General features: G+C 49.1%; 1 protein-coding gene and 1 pseudogene across 1 annotated transcript in view; both read left to right on the forward strand.

The window, feature by feature from the left end:
* LOC134943292 (caspase-10-like) overlaps nucleotides 1–21,608 on the forward strand; it is a 224,487-nt gene that overhangs the window by 91,945 nt on the left and 110,934 nt on the right. The window lies entirely within an intron of this gene.
* LOC134946104 (5S ribosomal RNA) lies at nucleotides 385–493 on the forward strand (annotated as a pseudogene).

The raw sequence follows: 21,608 nt of genomic DNA on the forward strand, positions 1-21,608 counted from the left end.
CCAGATGTGGGATAAAGCGTTACATTATCAGCAATGTGTAGCCTTGTGTGGGCGCACTCTATACAGGAAAAAAGTTCCTATGATGTATATGGTATCCACAGGATTTTTCAGCATTATTTAATTGTATTTCTACCCTAATTATCGAGAAACACCAATTTAGAATCAATTCCACTTCTTCATCTGTCTCGTGGACTCTCATCCTCGATTCACGGAACACAGAGCCACGAAAGTGGGTGCTGTTGAACCGTGCCTAACGTGGAAAGCAGATCCACCTACTCTTACTTATCTTCTCATTGTCTCTCTTCTTTCTAGTTCTTTCTATCACTTCCAACTGAATTACTTCTTATATAGGTGCACTCTCATTGGCGTGCTGATCATACTATCCTCTACTATCATACCACGCTGCTATCGCCCGATCTTGGAAGCTAAACAGCGTTGGGCCGGGTTAGTACCAGGAAAGGAGACTACCTGTGAATACCTGGTGTTGTAGAGTAGGAATTGTTTCCTCTCTGTGTGAGAAGAACACGCCAACAGCAGTATCACCACTATTTTTTTCTCATATCTTCTCATCTAGTCAGTGAATGTTCAGTGCAGATCAATGTTCTTTCCATCTACAATTATGGTATTTGTCGAATGATTCAGGTGCTAGAGTCTGGTGACCTCCAAACAGCTATATATCCACTTAATTTAAGTGATTATAGTTGGAGGTTTATATATTAATGCTTTGACCACTCCTCGGTCCTATCAATACAGTTATCTGTACTGGTCAGGGGAATAGGTGGTATGACAATCCTGTGTCTACAAACCTTTCCAATCATTCTTTAAATAAAGAGACCAGAACATTTGAACATTTTTTCCCAATTCTTTATTTTTTCATGGATCGTTTAGATGGGTAAAATGTGCTTATATTATTACCAATAAAAGTTATGTTTTAACATTCTCTGATATACCATATACGTCATAGGAACTTCTTCCTGTATAGAGTGCGCCCACACAAGAGCCTTCTTTCTCTCCCTTGTTAGTCCATGTACTTTCTGGCTCTGGGCGCACCACCAATGAGGACAGCATATAGGAGATAATCACAGATATTTTCTCGCTCCCGCTACTGAGGGTAATTCATTGTCCGATTTTGGATTTTCTCTTTTTGTGACCTGTGCCCAATCGCCCTATGCTTTTGTCAATGTGTAGCCTTGGTCAGACATCACCGGTAATGGCGGCACAGCCCGGCTTATTGTGCACCGCCACAGGGGATGTGATCAGGGCTGCAGTCATCGACAGTAAACATGGCCCCTGTGCCCAGAGGGGCCCATGCTGCACCCACATTTCATTTCCAGAGTCCCACATTGGCGTTGCAGCAGAAATCACCATCAAAATGGCCACCGTGCATACACAATAGAGATTAGCCAATGGAACCTGGTGGGTGCCATGTTTCCGGAGACCCGAGTCTGCACACGGGCCCCATCCTCTGTTAAACCACCCCCTGGCTGCAGTGGTGTGACTAGTAGTATGGTGGGGAGGGTTGTGGGGGTGCGAGGCCTGTGACATGGAGAGTGATTAGCACCTACCTTCAAAACCTCCGTCTACCACAACCTTATATCAGTAGAGTAATGTGGGAGTCTACAAATAAACAGGTGTGGTATACAAGAGAGACAGTCGTTATGTATACACCGTATGGTCGACAGTCAAACCTCCGACAAGGTCGACAATGAAAAGTTCGACAGGGTCGATAGTCTGACAGTCAAAAGGTCGACAGGGTCAAACTGTCGACTCCAAAAACATGGTATTATTTATAAATATATAGATTTAAAGATTATTTCTATTACGTCCTTGAGGATGTTGGGGACACCAAAAGAACCATGGGATATAGACGGATCCGCAGGAGACATGGGGGGCGCCCTGGGGAGCTAAAAATATCTCATAAATAAGGCTGGCATATCTGTACAGTGCCCGGGCACTACCCGCAAACCCCCGCCAGGATAAACATGTAAAAATAAGCGGGAAGAAGCGCGCCATGTTGGGGGCGGAGCTTCCTCCTCCAGGCTCACTTGGCGCCATTTCCTCCTCCAAGCAGCAGCGCTGGTCCTTCCTCACAGCAGACAAGTACCAGGGGCTATAAAAACGAAGGGGGGGCAGATTATTTCTATACAGATATAGAGCGCTGCAGCTCTGTGACACTTGAGGGTGTTTTCAGACCTGCACTTTGGCGCTGGGGTGTGAGCTGGTTCCTTTCCTTTTGTTCCCTCACAGGCTTTTCTTTTGGGTGCTGTTGGGGAGACAACATGTCTGAGGCAGAATTTTCCTCTCAAGGGGATAATTTATTGGGGACACCAAATGTTTTGGGGGTCCTGTCCCTTTAAGGGTGGGGAACTGTTTGGTGACGGCCTTGCTGATTTAGTATCAGCGGCCACAGCGGGTAAATCTACTTATTTACCTAATGCTCCTGCGCAACAGAAGAAACCGCACTATCAAATGCAGTCCTTTCGGACCAATAAATATAGAAAAGGCAGAGGTAACTTCTTCCTCGCTACCAGAGGTAGAGGAAGGGGCAAGAAAACTCTCGCCTCCTCGAGTTCACAAGAGCAGAAGTCCTCCCCGGCTTCCGCCAAATCCACCGCAAGACGCCGGGTCTCCCTTACAGGAGACCGCACCGGTGGGGGCACGTCTAAGGCTTTTCAGTCGGGTTTGGGTTCGCTCGGACCTGGACCCTTGGGTGTTACAAATTGTGACCCAAGGGTACAAACTGGAATTCCAAGACGTTCCCCCTCTTCGTTTTTTCAAATCATCCTTACCAGTTTCGCTTCCAGACAGAGTTCTAGTCTGTGGAGCAATACAAAAATTATGTCAAAATCAGGTTGTGATCCCGGTCCCCCGGGCGCAACAAGGGGAAGGGTTTTATTCAAGCCTATTTGTAGTGCCGAAGCCAGATGGCTCGGTACGACCAATCCTCAACCTAAAATCTCTAAAAATTTTCCTGAAGAAATTCAAATTCAAGATGGAGTCTCTCCGAGCGGTGATCTCCAGCATGGAGGAGGGGGAATTCATGGTGTCTTTGGACATAAAGGATGCCTACCTTCATGTTCCCATTTATCCCCCTCATCAGAGTTATCTCCGGTTTGCAATCCAGGATACTCATTACCAATTTCAGACGTTGCCGTTTGGCCTGGCCACGGCTCCGAGGATTTTCACAAAAGTCATGGTAGAGATGATGGTTCTCCTCAGAAAAAGAGGAGTTACAATTATCCCGTACTTGGACGATCTCCTGATAAAGGCGAGGTCCAAGGAACAACTGGTACAGGACATTGCACTGTCTCTGTCGCTTCTACAACAGCACGGCTGGCTCTTGAACCTGCCGAAATCGCACTTAATTCCAACAACCCGGTTGGCATTTTTGGGTATGATTCTGGACACGGTCCAGCTGAGAGTGTTCCTCCCTCTGGATAAAGCACTGGAAATTCAGAGTTTGGTAAAACTCATTCTGAAACCACCAACTGTCTCCATTCATCAATGCATTCGATTGCTGGGGAAGATGGTGGCGGCATACGAGGCCCTCCAATTCGGGAGGTTCCATGCCAGAGTGTTTCAGTGGGACCTGTTGGACAAATGGTCCGGATCCCACCTTCATATGCAGCGGAGGATAGTTCTATCCCCCAACACCAGAATCTCACTCCTGTGGTGGCTACACAGCTCTCACCTCTTGGAAGGACGTAGATTCGGGATCCAAGACTGGATCCTAGTGACCACGGATGCAAGTCTCCGGGGTTGGGGAGCAGTCACATAAGGGGTGACCTTCCAAGGAAGATGGTCAAATCAGGAAACTCTTCTTCACATAAACGTGCTGGAGTTGAGGGCCATTTACAACGGCCTTCTACAAGCGGAGCATCTTCTTCGAAACCGGCCTGTCCTGATCCAATCGGACAATGTGACAGCAGTAGCGTACATAAACCGCCAAGGCGGCACAAAGAGCAGAACAGCAATGGCAGAAGCCACAAAGGTTCTTCGCTGGGCAGAGACTCGGGTAAGCGTACTGTCGGCAATTTTCCTTCCGAGAGTGGACAACTGGGAAGCAGACTTCCTCAGCAGACACGATCTACATCCAGGAGAGTGGAGCCTCCATCAGGGGGTCTTCTCCCTACTAACGAATCTATGGGGGGGTTCCCCACATAGACATGATGGCGTCCCGCCACAACAAAAAAAAACTACTGAAGTATTGTTCCCGGTCCAGGGACCCTCAGGCGGCAGTGGATGCACTGACGTCACCTTGGGTGTATCCGTCGGTGTACGTTTTCCCTCCGCTTCCTCTCATTCCAAAGGTTCTGAGAACCCTAAGAAAATCACAGATTCCAGCGCTCCTTGTAGTTCAGACTGGCCAAGGAGAATTTGGTACCCGGATCCTCAGGAGTTGTTAGTCGAAGATCCATGGCCTCTTCCTCTTCGCGAGGATCTGCTGCGGCAGGGGCCGTTTGTCTATCAAGACTTACAGCGGCTACGTTTAACATCATGGCTGTTGAACGCCAGATTTTAGCCCGTAAGGGTATTCCCGATGAAGTCATCCCCACTCTTATCCTTGCTAGGAAGGGTGTGACGTCGAAACACTATCACCGTATTTGGAGGAAATATATTTCTCTGACGTCCTAGTGGATGCTGGGAACTCCGTAAGGACCATGGGGAATAGCGGGCTCCGAAGGAGACTGGGCACTCTAAGAAAGAATTAGGACTACCTGGTGTGCACTGGCTCCTCCCTCTATGCCCCTCCTCCAGACCTCAGTTAGAATCTGTGCCCGGCTCGAGCTGGATGCACACTAGGGGCTCTCCTGAGCTTCTAGAAAAGAAAGTATATTTAGGTTTTTTATTTTCAGTGAGATCTGTTGGCAACAGACTCACTGCTACGAGGGACTTAGGGGAGAGAAGCGAACCTACCTGCTTGCAGCTAGCTTGGTCTTCTAGGCTACTGGACACCATTAGCTCCAGAGGGATCAAACACAGGCCCAGCCTCGGTCGTCCGGAGCCGCGCCGCCGTCCCCCTTGCAGAGCCAGAAGCAAGAAGAACGTCCAGGAAATCGGCGGCTGAAGACTCCGGTCTTCATTAAGGTAGCGCACAGCACTGCAGCTGTGCGCGCCATTGCTCCCCATGCACACCTCACACTCCGGTCACTGATGGGTGCAGGGCGCTGGGGGGGGGGGGGGGGGGCGCCCTGGGCTGCAATAAGATTACCTTACATTGGCAAAAAAATACACATAATATAGTCATTAAGACTATATATGTGTAAAATCCCCTGCCATATATCCATAAAAAAAGCGGGAGAAGTCCGCCGTGAAGGGGGCGGGGCTATCTCCCTCAGCACACTGGCGCCATTTCCTCTCACAGCTCCGCTGGAAGGACGCTCCCCAGGCTCTCCCCTGCAGTTTCCAGGCTCAATAGGGTAAAAAAGAGAGGGGGGGGCACTAAATTTAGACGCAAATACTATATATATATATATAGCTGCTATAGGGTAAAATCACTCATTATAGTGTACATCCCTGTGATTTATAGCACTGTGATGTGTGCTGGCATACTCTCTCTCTGTCTCCCCAAAGGACTTTGTGGGGTCCTGTCCTCAGTCAGAGCATTCCCTGTGTGTGTGCGGAGTGTCGGTACGGCTGTGTCGACATGTTTGATGAGGAGGCTTATGTGGAGGCGGAGCAGGTGCCGATAAATGTGATGTCACCCCCTGCGGGGTCGACACCTGAGTGGATGGATATGTGTAAGGAATTACGTGACAGTGTCAACTCCTTACATAAGAGGTTTGATGACATAGCAGATGTGGGACAGCCGGCTTCTCAGTCCGTGCCTGCCCAGGCGTCTCAAAAGCCATCAGGGGCTCAAAAACGCCCACTACCTCAGATGGCAGACACAGATGTCGACACGGATACTGACTCCAGTGTCGACGACGATGAGACTAGTGTACATTCCAATAGGGCCATCCGTTACATGATTACGGCAATGAAAAATGTGTTGCACATTTCTGACATTAACCCTGGTACCACAAAAAAGGGTATTATGTTTGGGGAGAAAAAGCAACCTGTGGTTTTTCCCCCTTCTGAAGAGTTAAATGAAGTGTGTGATGAAGCGTGGGTTTCCCCCGATAAGAAACTGGTGATTTCCAAAAAGTTACTAAGGGTGTACCCTTTCCCGCCAGAGGATAGGATACGTTGGGAGACATCCCCTAGGGTGGATAAAGCGCTCACACGCTTGTCAAAGAAGGTGGCACTACAGTCTCCGGATACGGCCGCCCTAAAGGAGCCTGCGGATAGAAAGCAGGAGGCTATCCTGAAGTCTGTATATACACACTCAGGTATTATACTGAGACCGGCTATTGCTTCAGCATGGATGTGCAGTGCTGCAGCAGCGTGGTCAGATTCCCTGTCTGATAACATTGATACCCTTGACAGGGACACTATATTGCTAACTGTAGAGCATATTAAAGACGTAGTCTTATACATGAGAGATGCACAGAGGGATATTTGCCAACTGGCATCTAGAATAAATGCAATGTCCATTTCTGCCAGGAGAGTATTATGGACTCGGCAGTGGACAGGTGATGCGGATTCTAAAAGCCACACGGAGGTTTTGCCTTACAAGGGTGAGGAATTGTTTGGGGATGGTCTCTCGGACCTCGTTTCCACAGCGACGGCTGGGAAGTCGACATTTTTACCCCATGTTCCCTCACAGCCAAAGAAAGCACCGTATTATCAGGTACAGTCCTTTCGGCCCCAGAAAGGCAAGCGGGTTAAAGGCGCGTCCTTTCTGCCCAGAGGCAGAGGTAAGGGGAAAAAGCTGCACCAAACAGCAAGTTCCCAAGAACAAAAGTCCTCTCCCGCTTCCTCTAAGTCCACCGCATGACGCTGGGGCTCCACAGGTGGGGCCAGGTGCGGTGGGGGCCTGTCTCCGGAACTTCAGCGACCAGTGGGTTCGCTCACGGGTGGATCCCTGGATTCTACAAGTGGTATCTCAGGGGTACAAGCTGGAATTCGAGACGTCTCCCCCTCGCCGTTTCCTCAAACCAGCCTTGCCAACTACTCCCCCAGACAGGGAGGCGGTGCTGGAGGCGATTCACAAGCTGTACTCCCAGCAGGTGATAACCAAAGTACCCCTCCTTCAACAGGGACGGGGTTACTATTCCACAATGTTTAGGGTACCGAAACCGGACGGTTCGGTGAAACCCATTTTAAATTTGAAATCCTTGAACACTTATATAAGAAGGTTCAAGTTCAAAATGGAATCGCTCAGGGCGGTTATTGCAAGCCTGGACGAAGGGGATTACATGGTATCACTGGACATCAAGGATGCTTACCTGCATGTCCCCATTTACCCTCCTCACGAGGAGTACCTCAGATTTGTGGTACAGGACTGTCATTACCAATTCCAGACGTTGCCGTTTGGTCTGTCCACGGCACCGAGGGTATTTACCAAGGTAATGGCCGAAATGATGATACTCCTTCGAAAAAAGGGAGTTATAATTATCCCGTACTTGGACGATCGCCTTATAAAGGCGAGGTCCAGGGAACAGTTGTTGATCGGAGTAGCACTAGCTCGGGAAGTGCTACAACAGCACGGCTGGATCCTGAATATTCCAAAGTCGCAGCTGGTTCCTACAACGCGTCTACTGTTCCTGGGGATTGTTCTGGACACAGAACAGAAAAAGGTGTTTCTCCCGGAGGAGAAGGCCAAGGAATTGTCATCTCTAGTCAGAGACCTCCTAAAACCAAAACAGGTGTCGGTGCACCACTGCACGCGAGTCCTGGGAAAGATGGTAGCTTCTTACGAAGCAATTCCATTCGGAAGGTTCCATGCAAGGATCTTTCAGTGGGATCTGTTGGACAAGTGGTCCGGATCGCATCTTCAGATGCATCGGCTGATAACCCTGTCTCCAAGGACCAGGGTGTCGCTGTTGTGGTGGCTGCAGAGTGCTCATCTTCTAGAGGGCCGCAGATTCGGCATACAGGACTGGGTCCTGGTGACCACGGATGCCAGCCTTCGAGGTTGGGGGGCAGTCACACAGGGAAGAAACTTCCAAGGACTATGGACGAGTCAGGAGACTTCCCTACACATAAATATTCTGGAACTAAGGGCCATTTACAATGCCCTAAGTCAGGCAAGACCCCTGCTTCAACACCAGCTGGTGCTGATCCAGTCAGACAACATCACGGCGGTCGCCCATGTAAACCGTCAGGGCGGCACAAGAAGCAGGATGGCGATGGCAGAAGCCACAAGGATTCTCCGATGGGCGGAAAATCATGTGTTAGCACTGTCAGCAGTGTTCATTCCGGGAGTGGACAACTGGGAAGCAGACTTCATCAGCAGGCACGACCTCCACCCGGGAGAGTGGGGACTTCATCCAGAAGTCTTCCAAATGATTGTACACCGTTGGGAAAGGCCACAGGTGGACATGATGGCGTCCCGCCTCAACAAAAAGCTAAAAAGATATTGCGCCAGGTCAAGGGACCCTCAGGCGATAGCTGTGGACGCTCTAGTGACACCGTGGGTGTACCAGTCGGTTTATGTGTTCCCTCCTCTGCCTCTCATACCCAAGGTACTGAGAATAATAAGAAGGAGAGGAGTAAGAACTATACTTGTGGTTCCGGATTGGCCAAGAAGAGCTTGGTACCCAGAACTTCAAGAAATGATCTCAGAGGACCCATGGCCTCTGCCGCTCAGACAGGACCTGCTGCAGCAGGGGCCCTGTCTGTTCCAAGACTTACCGCGGCTGCGTTTGACGGCATGGCAGTTGAACACCGGATCCTAAAAGAAAAGGGCATTCCGGAGGAAGTCATTCCTACGCTGATTAAAGCTAGGAAAGATGTGACAGTAAGACATTATCACCGCATATGGCGAAAATATGTTGCTTGGTGTGAGGCCAGGAAGGCCCCAACGGAGGAATTTCAGCTCGGTCGATTTCTGCACTTCCTACAGTCAGGAGTGACTATGGGCCTAAAATTGGGTTCCATTAAGGTCCAGATCTCGGCTCTGTCGATTTTCTTCCAAAAAGAACTGGCTTCACTGCCTGAAGTTCAGACTTTTGTTAAAGGAGTGCTGCATATTCAGCCCCCTTTTGTGCCTCCAGTGGCACCGTGGGATCTCAACGTGGTGTTGGATTTCCTAAAGTCGCATTGGTTTGAGCCACTTAAAACCGTGGAGCTAAAATACCTCACGTGGAAAGTGGTCATGCTGTTGGCCTTGGCGTCGGCCAGGCGTGTATCAGAATTGGCGGCTTTGTCTTGTAAAAGCCCTTATCTGATTTTCATATGGATAGGGTGGAATTGAGGACTCGTTCCCAATTCCTTCCTAAGGTGGTTTCAGCTTTTAATGTGAACCAACCTATTGTGGTGCCTGCGGCTACTCGGGACTTGGAGGATTCCAAGTTACTGGACGTAGTCAGGGCCCTGAAAATATATGTTTCCAGGATGGCTGGAGTCAGGAAAACTGACTCGCTATTTATCCTGTATGCACCCAACAAGCTGGGTGCTCCTGCTTCCAAGCAGACTATTGCTCGCTGGATCTGTAGCACGATTCAGCTTGCACATTCTGCGGCTGGACTGCCGCATCCTAAATCTGTAAAAGCCCATTCCACGAGGAAAGTGGGCTCTTCTTGGGTGGCTGCCCGAGGGGTCTCTGCTTTACAACTTTGCCGAGCTGCTATTTGGTCGGGTTCAAACACATTTGCAAAATTCTACAAGTTTGATACCCTGGCTGAGGAGGACCTTGAGTTTGCTCATTCGGTGCTGCAGAGTCATCCGCACTCTCCCGCCCGTTTGGGAGCTTTGGTATAATCCCCATGGTCCTTACGGAGTTCCCAGCATCCACTAGAACGTCAGAGAAAATAAGAATTTACTCACCGGTAATTCTATTTCTCGTAGTCCGTAGTGGATGCTGGGCGCCCATCCCAAGTGCGGATTGTCTGCAATACTTGTATATAGTTATTGCCTAACTAAAGGGTTATTGTTATGAGCCATCTGTTCAGTGAGGCTCAGTTGTTATTCATACTGTTAACTGGGTAAGTTATCACAAGTTGTACGGTGTGATTGGTGTGGCTGGTATGAGTCTTACCCGGGATTCCAAATCCTTTCCTTATTGTGTCAGCTCTTCCGGGCACAGTTTCCCTAACTGAGGTCTGGAGGAGGGGCATAGAGGGAGGAGCCAGTGCACACCAGGTAGTCCTAATTCTTTCTTAGAGTGCCCAGTCTCCTTCGGAGCCCGCTATTCCCCATGGTCCTTACGGAGTTCCCAGCATCCACTACGGACTACGAGAAATAGAATTACCGGTGAGTAAATTCTTATTTTCCTGGTGCGAGTCCAAGAAAGCTCCTGTGGAGAAGTTTGACCTTGGACGTCTTCTCCATTTTCTACAAAATGGAGTGGATGCGGGCCTTAAATTAGGCTCCATAAAAGTGCAGATTTCTGCTTTGTCAATTTTCTTTCAGAAACAATTGGCCTCACTTCCTGAGGTGCAGATCTTTGTAAAAGGGGTCCTGCACATCCAACCTCCTTTTGTGCCACCTGTGGCACCTTAATGTGGTTTTGACATTCCTAAAATCACATTGGTTTGAACCTTTACGTAAAGTGGAATTGAAATTCCTCACGTGGAAGGTTGTCATTTTGTTGGCATTGGCATCCGCAAGGCGGGTGTCTGAGTTAGCGGCCTTGTCTCACAAGAGCCCTTATTTGATCTTCCATGAAGGTAGAGTTGAGAACTCGGCAACAATTTCTGCCAAAGGTGGTTTCCTCTTTTCATATTAACCAACCTATTGTGGTGCCAGGGGCTACTGGCACTTTGGCTGAGGAAAAGTCTCTGGATGTCGTCAGAGCTTTGAAAATTTACGTTGCCAGAACGGCTTCAGTTAGAAAAACAGAGTCTCTGTTTGTGCTATATGCTCCCAGTAAACTTGGGTATCCTGCTTCCAAGCAGACCATTGCCCGCTGGATATGTCACACGATTCAGCAGGCTCATTCCACGGCAGGTTTGCCGTTACCTAAATCGGTAAAAGTCCATTCCACTAGTAAGGTGGGCTCGTCCTGGGCGGCTGCCCGGGGTGTCTCGGCATTACAACTTTGCCGAGCTGTTACTTGGTCGGGGTCAAACACGTTTGCTAAGTTTTACAAGTTTGATACCTTGGCTGATGAGGACCTAAAGTTTGGTCAATCGGTGCTGCAGAGTCATCCGCACTCTCCCGCCCGGTATAGAGCTTTGGTATAATCCCATGGTTCTTTTGGTGTCCCCAACATCCTCAAGGACGTAATATAAAACAGGATTTTAATACCTACCGGTAAATCCTTTTCTATAAGTCCGTAGAGGATGTTGGGCACCCGTCCCAGTGCGTACTGTATCTGCAGTTTAGTTCTGGTTACACACAGGTTGTGTTATGGTTTCTTCAGCTTGTTGCTGAATTTTGTTCATGTCCGTTGGCATGTGTTCAGTTGAATGCCATGTTATTCGGCATGTTTATGGCGTGAGCTGGTATGATGCTCACCTTGTTGTTAATTCCTTTCCTCAAAATGTCCATCTCTCCGGGCACAGTTCCAAACTGAGTCTGGGGAGGGATATAGAGGGAGGAGCCAGGTCACGCCCCCTTTGAAAGTCTTAAAGTGCCCATGTCTCCTGCGGATCCGTCTATATCCCATGGTTCTTTTGGTGTCCCCAACATCCTCTACGGACTTATAGAAAAGGATTTACCGGTAGCTATTAAAATCCTGTATATATATATCTATCTATCTATCTATCATATGTCATTATTTCAGTACGGGACCTAAAAATGTGGGATTTTGGATAAGGGATACTCCACCTATATTCATCCCCTCGCGGACTCGTTGTCTCGCTACGCTTTGCTCGCCACAAGGTTACTAAAGGTAATAGTTTGTGACATGAATACTAAATGAAAAAAAGTGTCGACATTGTGACCCTGTTGACCTTTTGACTGTCTGACTTTTGACCCTGTCGGACTTTTGACTGTCGACCATATGGTATTGGCCTAATGACGGTCTACCCTTTTCACTGTCTATCAATAGCCACCCCAAATAAATAAAGGAAAACCCCCACACACAAGGTTGTTGTAGTTCACGTTTCCCTATTCAGAGTCCGTGCCACCAGAATGTCACCAGGTTTTGTGGGGAGACTGAATAGGACATGGGAAGCAGAAAAAAAATGTTAGTGCAAAAAAGCTCCTAAACACATAGGGGGAAATTCAATTGGGAGTGAGGATAAAAACCTTGTGTAACTTGTGCCCAGTTTTGGATTACCACGGGTATGCGCACTCCTGAAGGTTTCCGGGGGTGATGACGTTCTCCCAGTCGCTGCTGTCACTACATACTCACCGCTCAGAAGACACTGCAATTGATTACAGACTAATTAAACTAATTGGAAACTGCTTAATTAGTCCTCAGACAGGGTGCCACAGCAAGTGTCAGTGATTTGTTTCCAAAAATTAACGATTTTAGGAAAACTCAGACTCGCTCTGGAGGCGCAAGACAAAAAATGTTGTGCAAAGAAAACAGGGAGCGCACTTTATAAGAGAAGTAAAATCACGTGTATAACGGGAGAGTTCCGCAAATCTAGCCGTCCGACCACTTCTCAGCTTGGCAGGTCTCTCACACCGACTCTGGACCCAGCGGGTGACGTCACGAACGTCCACATAGTTTAAGCCACGCCCTACGCGTTACGTCCAATCAGGGACTTTGTTAATTAATGTAATCAAATTTTGCTTCTAGTTAATGGCAATGTTGTTGTTACAAGTGCTCTGTGTGGAGCTAATTAATTACCAAGTGTGATTGTTTGATGCTAATTGAAGCTGGTATATAATGGTGTCATAGGAGACTAGCCACATCCCCTGACGAAAATAAATATAAATAAAGACATCTCTATATGTGAAGGAGACGGACAGGAACACTATTCTGAGAAATGATAGCTTTCATCCGCTTTCACTAAGGAATAGTCTACCACATTCCCAGCTACTAAGAGCCAGAAGAATTACATCACAGCCATTAGCAGTACACCCTACATTGACTAAAATGCAGGTGAACAAGTTTGTTGACCGTGGATACAACAGAAAATTATTGGAAGAGACCAAAAGTAAGGTATTGAATATTCCACGAGTCTACAGTATGTAGATAAAAATAATCCTTCTAAGGATAGGGATCCGCAGGAGACATGGGCACTTTAAGACTTTCAAAGGGGCGTGACCTGGCTCCTCCCTCTATATCCCTCCCCAGACTCAGTTTAGAAAATGTGCCCTTCGAGACGGAGGCACTCGGGGGAGCTCTACTGAGTTTCCCTGAAAAGACTTATGTTAGGTTTTTTATTTTCAGGGAGGTCTGCTGGCAACAACCTCCCTGCTTCGTGGGACTGAGGGAAGAGCAGTCTAGACCCACTTCTAATGAGTTTCAGGGCTCTGCTGCTGCTGACAGGATGCCTCCGCACCTGAGGGCCCTGGGGAGCCTGTTTACCTCAGAAAAGCTGGCTAGTGGGACTAAAAGTGCCCAGGCACAGTCCAAAACCCCCGCCAGGATAAATAAATGTATATTTAAGCGGGACGAAGCGCGCCATTATGGGGGCGGAGCTTCTTCCTCACTGCTCACTCGGCGCCATTTCCTCCTCCACACAAGCAGCGCTGGTCCTTCCTCACAAGCAGCAAGTATCAGGGGCATAAGAAAACGAGGGGGGGGGAAGAATTAATAGATAAATATAGCGCTGCAGCTCTGGGGCACTTGAGGGTGTTTTCAGACCTGCATTTTGGCGCTGGGGTGAGCTGGATTTTTCCCTTTGTGTTCCCTGACAGGCTTTGATTTGGGTGCTGTTTTCAGTGGACGACATGTCTGAGGCAGATTATTCCTCTCAGGGGGATAATTTATTGGGGACACCAAATGTTTTGGGGGTGGCCCTGTCGGCACTGCCGACTGCTGACTGGTTTATCTACTTTGAATGCTTTAAATGCTAATGTCACTCTTTTAAATCAAAAGTTTGATCAGTCTGAATCTCAAATCCAGGCGTGGAAGAGATCAATGGAGGACGCTTTATTGCAGGTCCAGGGCCCTCCGGGGTCGCTCAAACGTGGTGTTGACCAATTAGTTGACACAGATACCGACACAGACTCTGAGGCTGATGTCGACTGCTGATTCCAGATTAGATCCTAAATTAGCTAAGAGTATACAGTATATGATTGTAGCTGTTAAAGACATATTACATATTGATGAGGACCCTATTACACCTGAAACGAGGGTCCTTATTTACAAGGAAAAGTGGGAAACACCACCCACAGTTGACAAGGCCCTAGCTCGCTTGTCTAAACAGGTATCCCTCCCTGCGGCTCAGTCGACGATCCTTAAGGAGCCAGCTGATCGTAAGCAGGAGGCTACTTTGAAAGCTATTTTTACAACCACGGGGACGCAGCTTAGGCTTCTTACTGCGTCAGCGTGGGTAAGTAGCGCTATTGAAAAATGGGCTGAAAGTTTGTCTTCTGATTTGGATAATCTTGATAGGGATAGCATCCTAGTGACGCTTGGTTATATCAGGGACGCGGCTGCGTACTTGAAAGAGGCTGCAAGAGATGCTGGCCTCCTTTGTGCTAAGGCTAATGCTATGTCAGTTGCGGCTAGGCGAGCGCTTTGGACTCACAGTGGAATGCTGACGCCGATTCCAAGAAAAATATGGAGTCCCTTCCATTTAAGGGAGGTGAACTTTTTGCTGATGGCCTTACTGATTTGGTATCAGCGGCCACCGCGGGTAAGTCAACCTATTTACCTTATGTTCCTGCGCAACAAAAGAAACCACACTATCAAATGCAGTCCTTTCGGCCCAACGTGTATAAAAGAGGCCAAGGAAATTTCTTCCTTGCTACCAAAGGCAGAGGAAGGGGCAAGAGAACACCCGCCTCTTCGGGTTCCCAGGAGCAGAAGTCCTCCCCGGCTTCTGCCAAATCCACCGCATGACGCCGGGTCTTCCCTACAGGAGACCGCACCGGTGGGGGCACGCCTAAAGCTCTTCAGTCAGGTCTGGGTTCGTTCGGACCTAGACCCTTGGGTGTTGCAAATTGTGACCCAAGGGTGCAAACTGGAGTTTCAAGACGTTCCCCCTCGCCGTTTTTCAAATACCAGCTTCGCTTCCAGACAGAGTTCTAGTCTGTGGAGCAATACAAAAATTGTGTCAAAATCAGGTTGTGATCCCGGTCCCCCGGGCGCAACAAGGGGGAGGGCTTTTATTCAAGCCTGTTTGTGGTACCAAAGCCGGTTGGCTCGGTAAGACCAATCCTCAACCTGAAATCTCTAAATTTTTTCCTGAAGAAATTCAAATTCCAGATGGATTCTCTCAGAGCTGTGATCTCCAGTCTGGAGGAGGGGGAATTCATGGTATCATTGGACATAAAGGATGCATACCTTCATGTCCCCATCTATCCCCCCTCATCAAAGGTACCTCAGGTTTGCAATCCAGGATATTCATTACCAGTTTCAGACGTTGCCGTTTGGCCTGTCCACGGCTCTGAGGATTTTCACAAAAATCATGGTAGAGATGATGGTTCTCCTCCGCAAGCGAGGAGTTACAATTATCCCATACTTGGACGATCTCCTGATAAAGGCGAGATCCAAAGACAAGTTGGTACAGGACATTGCACTGTCCCTATCGATTCTGCAACAGCACGGCTGGATCTTAAACTTGCCGAAATTCACAGTTAATCCCAACAACCCGGTTGGCGTTTTTAGGTATGATTCTGGACACAGTCCAGCAGTGAGTGTTCCTCCCTATGGAGAAAGCTCTGGAAATTCAGAGTTTGGTAAAACTCATTACGAAACCAACAACAGTCTCCATTCATCAATGCATTCGGTAATAGTCAAATAAGAAATCTGACGTTTCGGGGCTCGTGTACCCCATTTTCGAGGTGTACACCTTGAAAACGGGGCGTGTGAGGCCCAAAACTTCATTTTTTCAGTGACTGCTGAATACAATTATTTGCAGGAGCCTCTGATGCCGCTGGTTTATCTCCTTGTGAGTTTTGCTGCATCAAACTTCAGATGGCACCAGAGCAATTGTCGCTTTCAGCAGAGTACCGGACTGGTTACGTCCATTTCATTTAACCAATTTGTTTGAACAACTATTTTTGTCAGTTTTCCGGCATTTCAGAGCAAATGGCCAATTGTCATTTGCTCCCATACTGACCAGGTTTTTATTCCAACCAGTGAGATTTGACAATCAATCTTTAGATGTATGGCCAGCTTTAGTTAAAAGTACAATTCTATCTTGGTCAGGTCTTACTCCTTCTGGAAAAGCACAGCACTTCCACGAGTGGGCCCTAGTACCAGCGGTCCCAGTTCGGAAGCAGGCGGCTGAACTCCCCAGACAGGGGAGGAGTTGGCTGCAGTCAGAATACCGCACTGCCGCTCAGATTGTGGAGACGGTGGTAATTGACCAATGTAGGGCAGAATATGCAGCGCTGGGTCGTACATGCTGATCCTCAGAATTTAGAGGTCTATTTACTAAGCCTTGGATGGAGATAAAGTACCAGCCTGTGACATGGCAATTAGGAGCCGATTGTAGTGGCAAACAGGGTTTCTAGAGGGGGGTTTCCAGATACAGTCCACAATCTCCCACTCTGCGGAACATTGGAGCAAGTGCAGGAGTCTAGAGGAGCGGTAGAGCCTGGTAACGGCCGTGGACATTAATGTGAATATTGCTCTTTTTATACACTGGATACTGTATGGAATACAGGATTAATATTTAACATTATAGATGGTCTCTAAGCGGCCATGGGGGGTCCGATGAACGGGACCCACTTGGCCGGGAGCAGGGTTCTGTGTGCTCACGGATACTATTCCGCGGGATGCCACAGAACAGGATCCGGCCAGTGACGCGCGGGATTTCATAGAACACAGTGAAATGTATGTGTTCACACTAAAATCCTGTTGTCCGGCCCAACTGCAGCATGCTGCGCTTGGATCCGGTGGCCGCGGGACTGCCGCACATGTATGGGCGCCTGCCTAATATAGGCTGTATCAAACATTTAAATAATATAAGAGGTCAGAAAAAAGTTAAACATACCATAATAAATAAATACACAAAAATAATAGAACCAGTACTGCACTTTCTAAGCACACATTCTCCCACCTCATGGTAAGGCTCCTGTCTCTTCTTCCTGGTAGCTACTCTCTGGTCCAGTGCACTGACTGAGGACTCAGATCCATACACACAGCAAACTTGATAGAAGAAGCTGCTACCACTGTGCTATGTGCAGCAGCTCCGCTCTGTCCCTTAAACTGCATGCTGTGGCGGCAGCTCTAGTAATCATATTTTCTCTTACGTCCTAGAGGATGCTGGGATCCATATTATTACCATGGGGTATAGAAGGGTCCACCAGGAGCCATTGGCACTTTAAGAGTTTAACAGTGTGGGCTGACTCCTCCCTCTATGCCCCTCCTACCAGACTCCGTTTAGAAAATGTGCCCGGGGGAGCCGGTCACAGCTAGGGGAGCTCTACAGAGCTTTCTTGGTAAAAGTTTATTTTAGAGTTTGTTATTTTACAGGGAGGCTACTGGCAACAGTCTCTCTGCATCGAGGGACTGAGGGTTGGAGCAGTGTCCGCCCTGCGGCGTCTGAACCACTATCTCCGCTGACTGGACACTGAGCTCCAGAGCGGATAGATCGCTCTCCGCCACAGGGGAACGCTCACCCCAGCAGCATGCCGCCACCCCCTTGCAGAGCTGAAGTTTGTGGCGAGTGAGTCACCGACCCTCCCCCCCCCCCCCAGCAAGCGGGGTGCTGGTGTGAAGATGGCGGCTACAGGGTAGGAGCGCAGTACTAACTGCGCTCTGGGAGGTTCAGCGGTACTTAGGTGTGGTGCTGTGAGGGGCGCCCTGAGCTGGCGCCTTAACCCTACACTCACCAGAAAGCCTGTCGGGGTCTGCGGATTTCAGCCAGCACAAAATCCTCAGGCCAGTATAATCTTGGAAGAGCGGGAAGACAGTGCCATTAAGGGGGCGGAGCTTCTCAGAGCGGACCTAGCAGCGTTCAGCGCCATTTCCTGCCTGCAGACACGCTGCCAGTGGAAGAGCAGTCCCTCCAGAGCACCTCCAGCTATCTGTACGGTACCAGGGGGCTGTAGAATGGAGGGGAGGCTGTGTAAAGACTGTGTCGCCTGTCAAGGGACACAGTCAGCGCTGGTTAAGGGTCTCCTTATACCTATATAGTGCTGTGTGTGGTTTGGCTCCAAACTGTGTCTCTTTGCCATTCTTGGGGGGGGGGGGGGGGGGGACGCTGTCTGCCCTGTACCCTGTGTGTATGTGAGGTGTACAACCAAGCATGTTTAGAGACTCTGTCTCATATGCTGCAGAGGATTTATCTTCTCAGGAAAACCCCATCCCATGTAATCAGGATTGCACTGTTGTAGTGCAGATCCCAGCTAAAGAACCGGAGTGGTTAGGTGGGCTATTTCTCAGATTTCTGAAAGGGTTGCAAGTGAGCATGCAACTGAGGTATTGCAATCCTCTATGGCAGTATGGTCCGATACTGCTCCCTCGGGGCCCCCTGCGGTGCATTCTCACAAACGTGCTCTTGCCCAAATTGTGCAGGATGACACGGATACCGATTCTGACACAGCAGACGGTGATGGGGATGTGTCGAGGGGGACGCATCACTTGCTAAGGCGGTGCAGTTGATGATTGAAGCTGTGCGGGATGTGTTACATATTTCTGACACTACTCCTGAGCAGGTGGAGGAGGCTTTTTTCACAGACAGTAAGAAAGCCCCTCTCACCTTCCCGGCATCTAAGGAATTAAATGCTATATTTGAAAAAGCCTGGGAAAACCCGGTGAAAAAATTCCAGATCCCTAAAAGGGTTCTGGTTGCTTTTCCCTTCCCGGAAGACGATAGAAAAAAATGGGAGTCCCCCCCTATAGTTGATGCCTCTGTCTCCAGGCTGTCAAAACAAGTGGTCTTACCAGTCCCGGGATCTACCGCGTTGAAGGACCCGGCTGATCGCAAGGTGGATGCTACGCTGAAATCCATATACACGGCTTCTGGGGCTATACTGCGGCCTACTATTGCTTGTGCATGGATTTCTAAAGCTATAGCAAAATGGTCAATCACTCTGCTGGAGCACTTGACTACGATGGATAAAGGTGACGTTGATTTGTTTTTATGTAACATACAAGATTCTGCAGGGTTCCTGGTAGAATCCATGAAGGATCTGGGTTCCATGGCTGCAGGGATCTCCTCCATGTCCGTCTCAGCTCGCAAGGGTCTCTGGCTGCGCCAATGGTCTGCGAACGCGGAATCCAGGAAAAGTGTGGATAGCCTACCCTATACAGGTCAGGCTCTGTTTTGGGAGGTGCTGGATGCATGGATTGCCACGGCTACCGCGGGTAAGTCTCCTTTTCTCCCCTCAGCTGCACCGGCTACGAAGAAGACTTTTACTCCCAATTCGTCACAGTCCTTTCGGCCCGCTAGGCCTAGAAAGAACAAGCCTTCCCACACCTTCTTTAGAGGTGGTCATGCCAAATCCAAAAAGCCTGCTCCCGCAGGTTCCCAGGACCAGAAGCCTGCTTCTGGTACCTCAAAGTCCTCAGCATGATGATGGACCACACAGACAGGTGGTAGGTCAGGTGGGAGCGAGACTCCGGCATTTCAGCCACGTCTGGTTGTCGTCTGGCCTGGACCCCTGGATACAGGATATTGTGTCCAGGGGGTACAGGCTGGAGTTTCAAACTCTCCCACCTCACCGTTTCTTCAAATCAGGCTTGCCAGCTTTGCCGGCAGACAGCTATTTTATTGGACGCTATCCGAAAATTGGTAGTGTCCGAGGTCATTGTTCCAGTTCCACCTCCTCAGTTGAACAAAGGTTACTGTTCGAACCTTTTTGTGGTAGCGAAGACGGATGGTTTGGTAAGGCCAATTCTGAACTTGAAATCTTTGAACCCTTATCTCAGGGACTTCAAATTCAAGATGGAGTCTCTGAGAGCAGTTATCTCAGGACTGACGGGAGGGGGGGAGTTCCTGGTGTCCCTGGACATCAAGGATGCGTACCTCCACATTCCCATTTGGTCGCCGCATCAGGCCTGTCTCAGGTTTGCATGATTCAAGAAGAAGAGAGGAAAATGTCCAAAGTGTGGTGCACAAAAAATTACATAGTAGCTAAAATATAACTTTATTGTCTCAGGTTTGCGCTGTTAGACGATCACTATCAGTTTCAGGCACTGCCGTTCGGTCTCTCCACGGCACCGAGGGTCTTCACCAAGGTGATGGCAGAGATGATGGTCATCCTCCGCAAGCAGGGAGTGAACATAATCCCATATCTGGACGATCTGCTGAACAAGGCATCGTCCGGGGAGAAGTTGTTAAGATCCATTGCTTTCACAACCCATCTGCTCAGGGAGCATGGTTGGATCCTGAACCTTCCAAAGTCTCATCTGGAGCCGACAAGGAGGCTGTCTTTCCTGGGGATGATCCTCGACATGGAGGTGCAGAGGGTGTTTCTACAGGTGGAGAAAGCGTTGGTGATTCAAACGGTCCGGGATGTCTTGAAGCCTGCCCGGGTATCGGTTCATCAGTGCATCCGCCTTCCGAGGAAGATGGTTGCCTCCTACGAGGCTCTGCGGTATGGAAGGTTTCATGCTCGATCCTTTCAACTGGATCTCTTGGACCAGTGGTCGGGATCTCGCCTACACATGCACCAGAGGATACGTCTGTCACCGAAAGCCAGGATTTCGCTCCTCTGGTGGCTACAACTACCACACCTTCTGGAGGGCCGATGGTTCGGAGTTCAGGACTGGATCCTTCTAACCACGGATGCAAGTCTAAGAGGTTGGTAAGCAGTCGCTCAAGGGGAGGCCTTCCAAGGAAGGTGGTCAAGTCAGGAGTCCCTTCTTCCAATAAACATCCTGGAACTAAGAGCCGTATACAACGGCCTTCTTCAAGCAGCACACCTTCTACAGGATCGGGTTGTTCAGGTTCAGTCGGACAATGTGACCACAGTGGCCTACATTAACCGACAAGGCGGAATGAAGAGCAGGGCTGCAATGTCAGAGGTGTCAAGAGTCCTCCTCTGGGCAGAAAGGCACGGAGTAGCGATGTCCGCAATCTTCATTCCAGGACTAGGCAACTGGGAAGCAGACTTCCTCAGCAGACACTATCTCCATCCAGGAGAGTGGGGCCTCCACCCGGATGTGTTCGAGGAGGTAACCGGTTGGTGGGGGGTTCCTCACATAGACATGATGGCCTCCCGCCAGAACAAGAAGCTGCGGAGGTACTGTTCCAGGTCGAGGGACTCACAGGCAGTGGCGGTGGATGCACTAGTAACACCATGGGTGTTCACTTAACTGTATGTGTTCCCTCCACTTCCTCTAATTCCAAAAGTTCTTCAACTTGTAAAAAGAACAAAAGTTCTGGCAATCCTCATTTTTCCAGACTGGCCAAGGAGGGCTTGGTACGCGGATCTGCTGGATCTATTGCTGGAAGATCCACGGCCCCTACCTCTTCGAGAGGATCTTCTACTGCAGGGGCCGTTCGCTTATCAAGACTTACCACGGCTATGTTTGACTGCATGGCAGTTGAGCGCCAGATCTTAGCTCGGAAGGGTATTCTGAGCGAGGTTATTCC

This window comes from Pseudophryne corroboree, chromosome 7 (assembly GCF_028390025.1).
Source record: "Pseudophryne corroboree isolate aPseCor3 chromosome 7, aPseCor3.hap2, whole genome shotgun sequence".
Taxonomy (NCBI): domain Eukaryota; kingdom Metazoa; phylum Chordata; class Amphibia; order Anura; family Myobatrachidae; genus Pseudophryne; species Pseudophryne corroboree.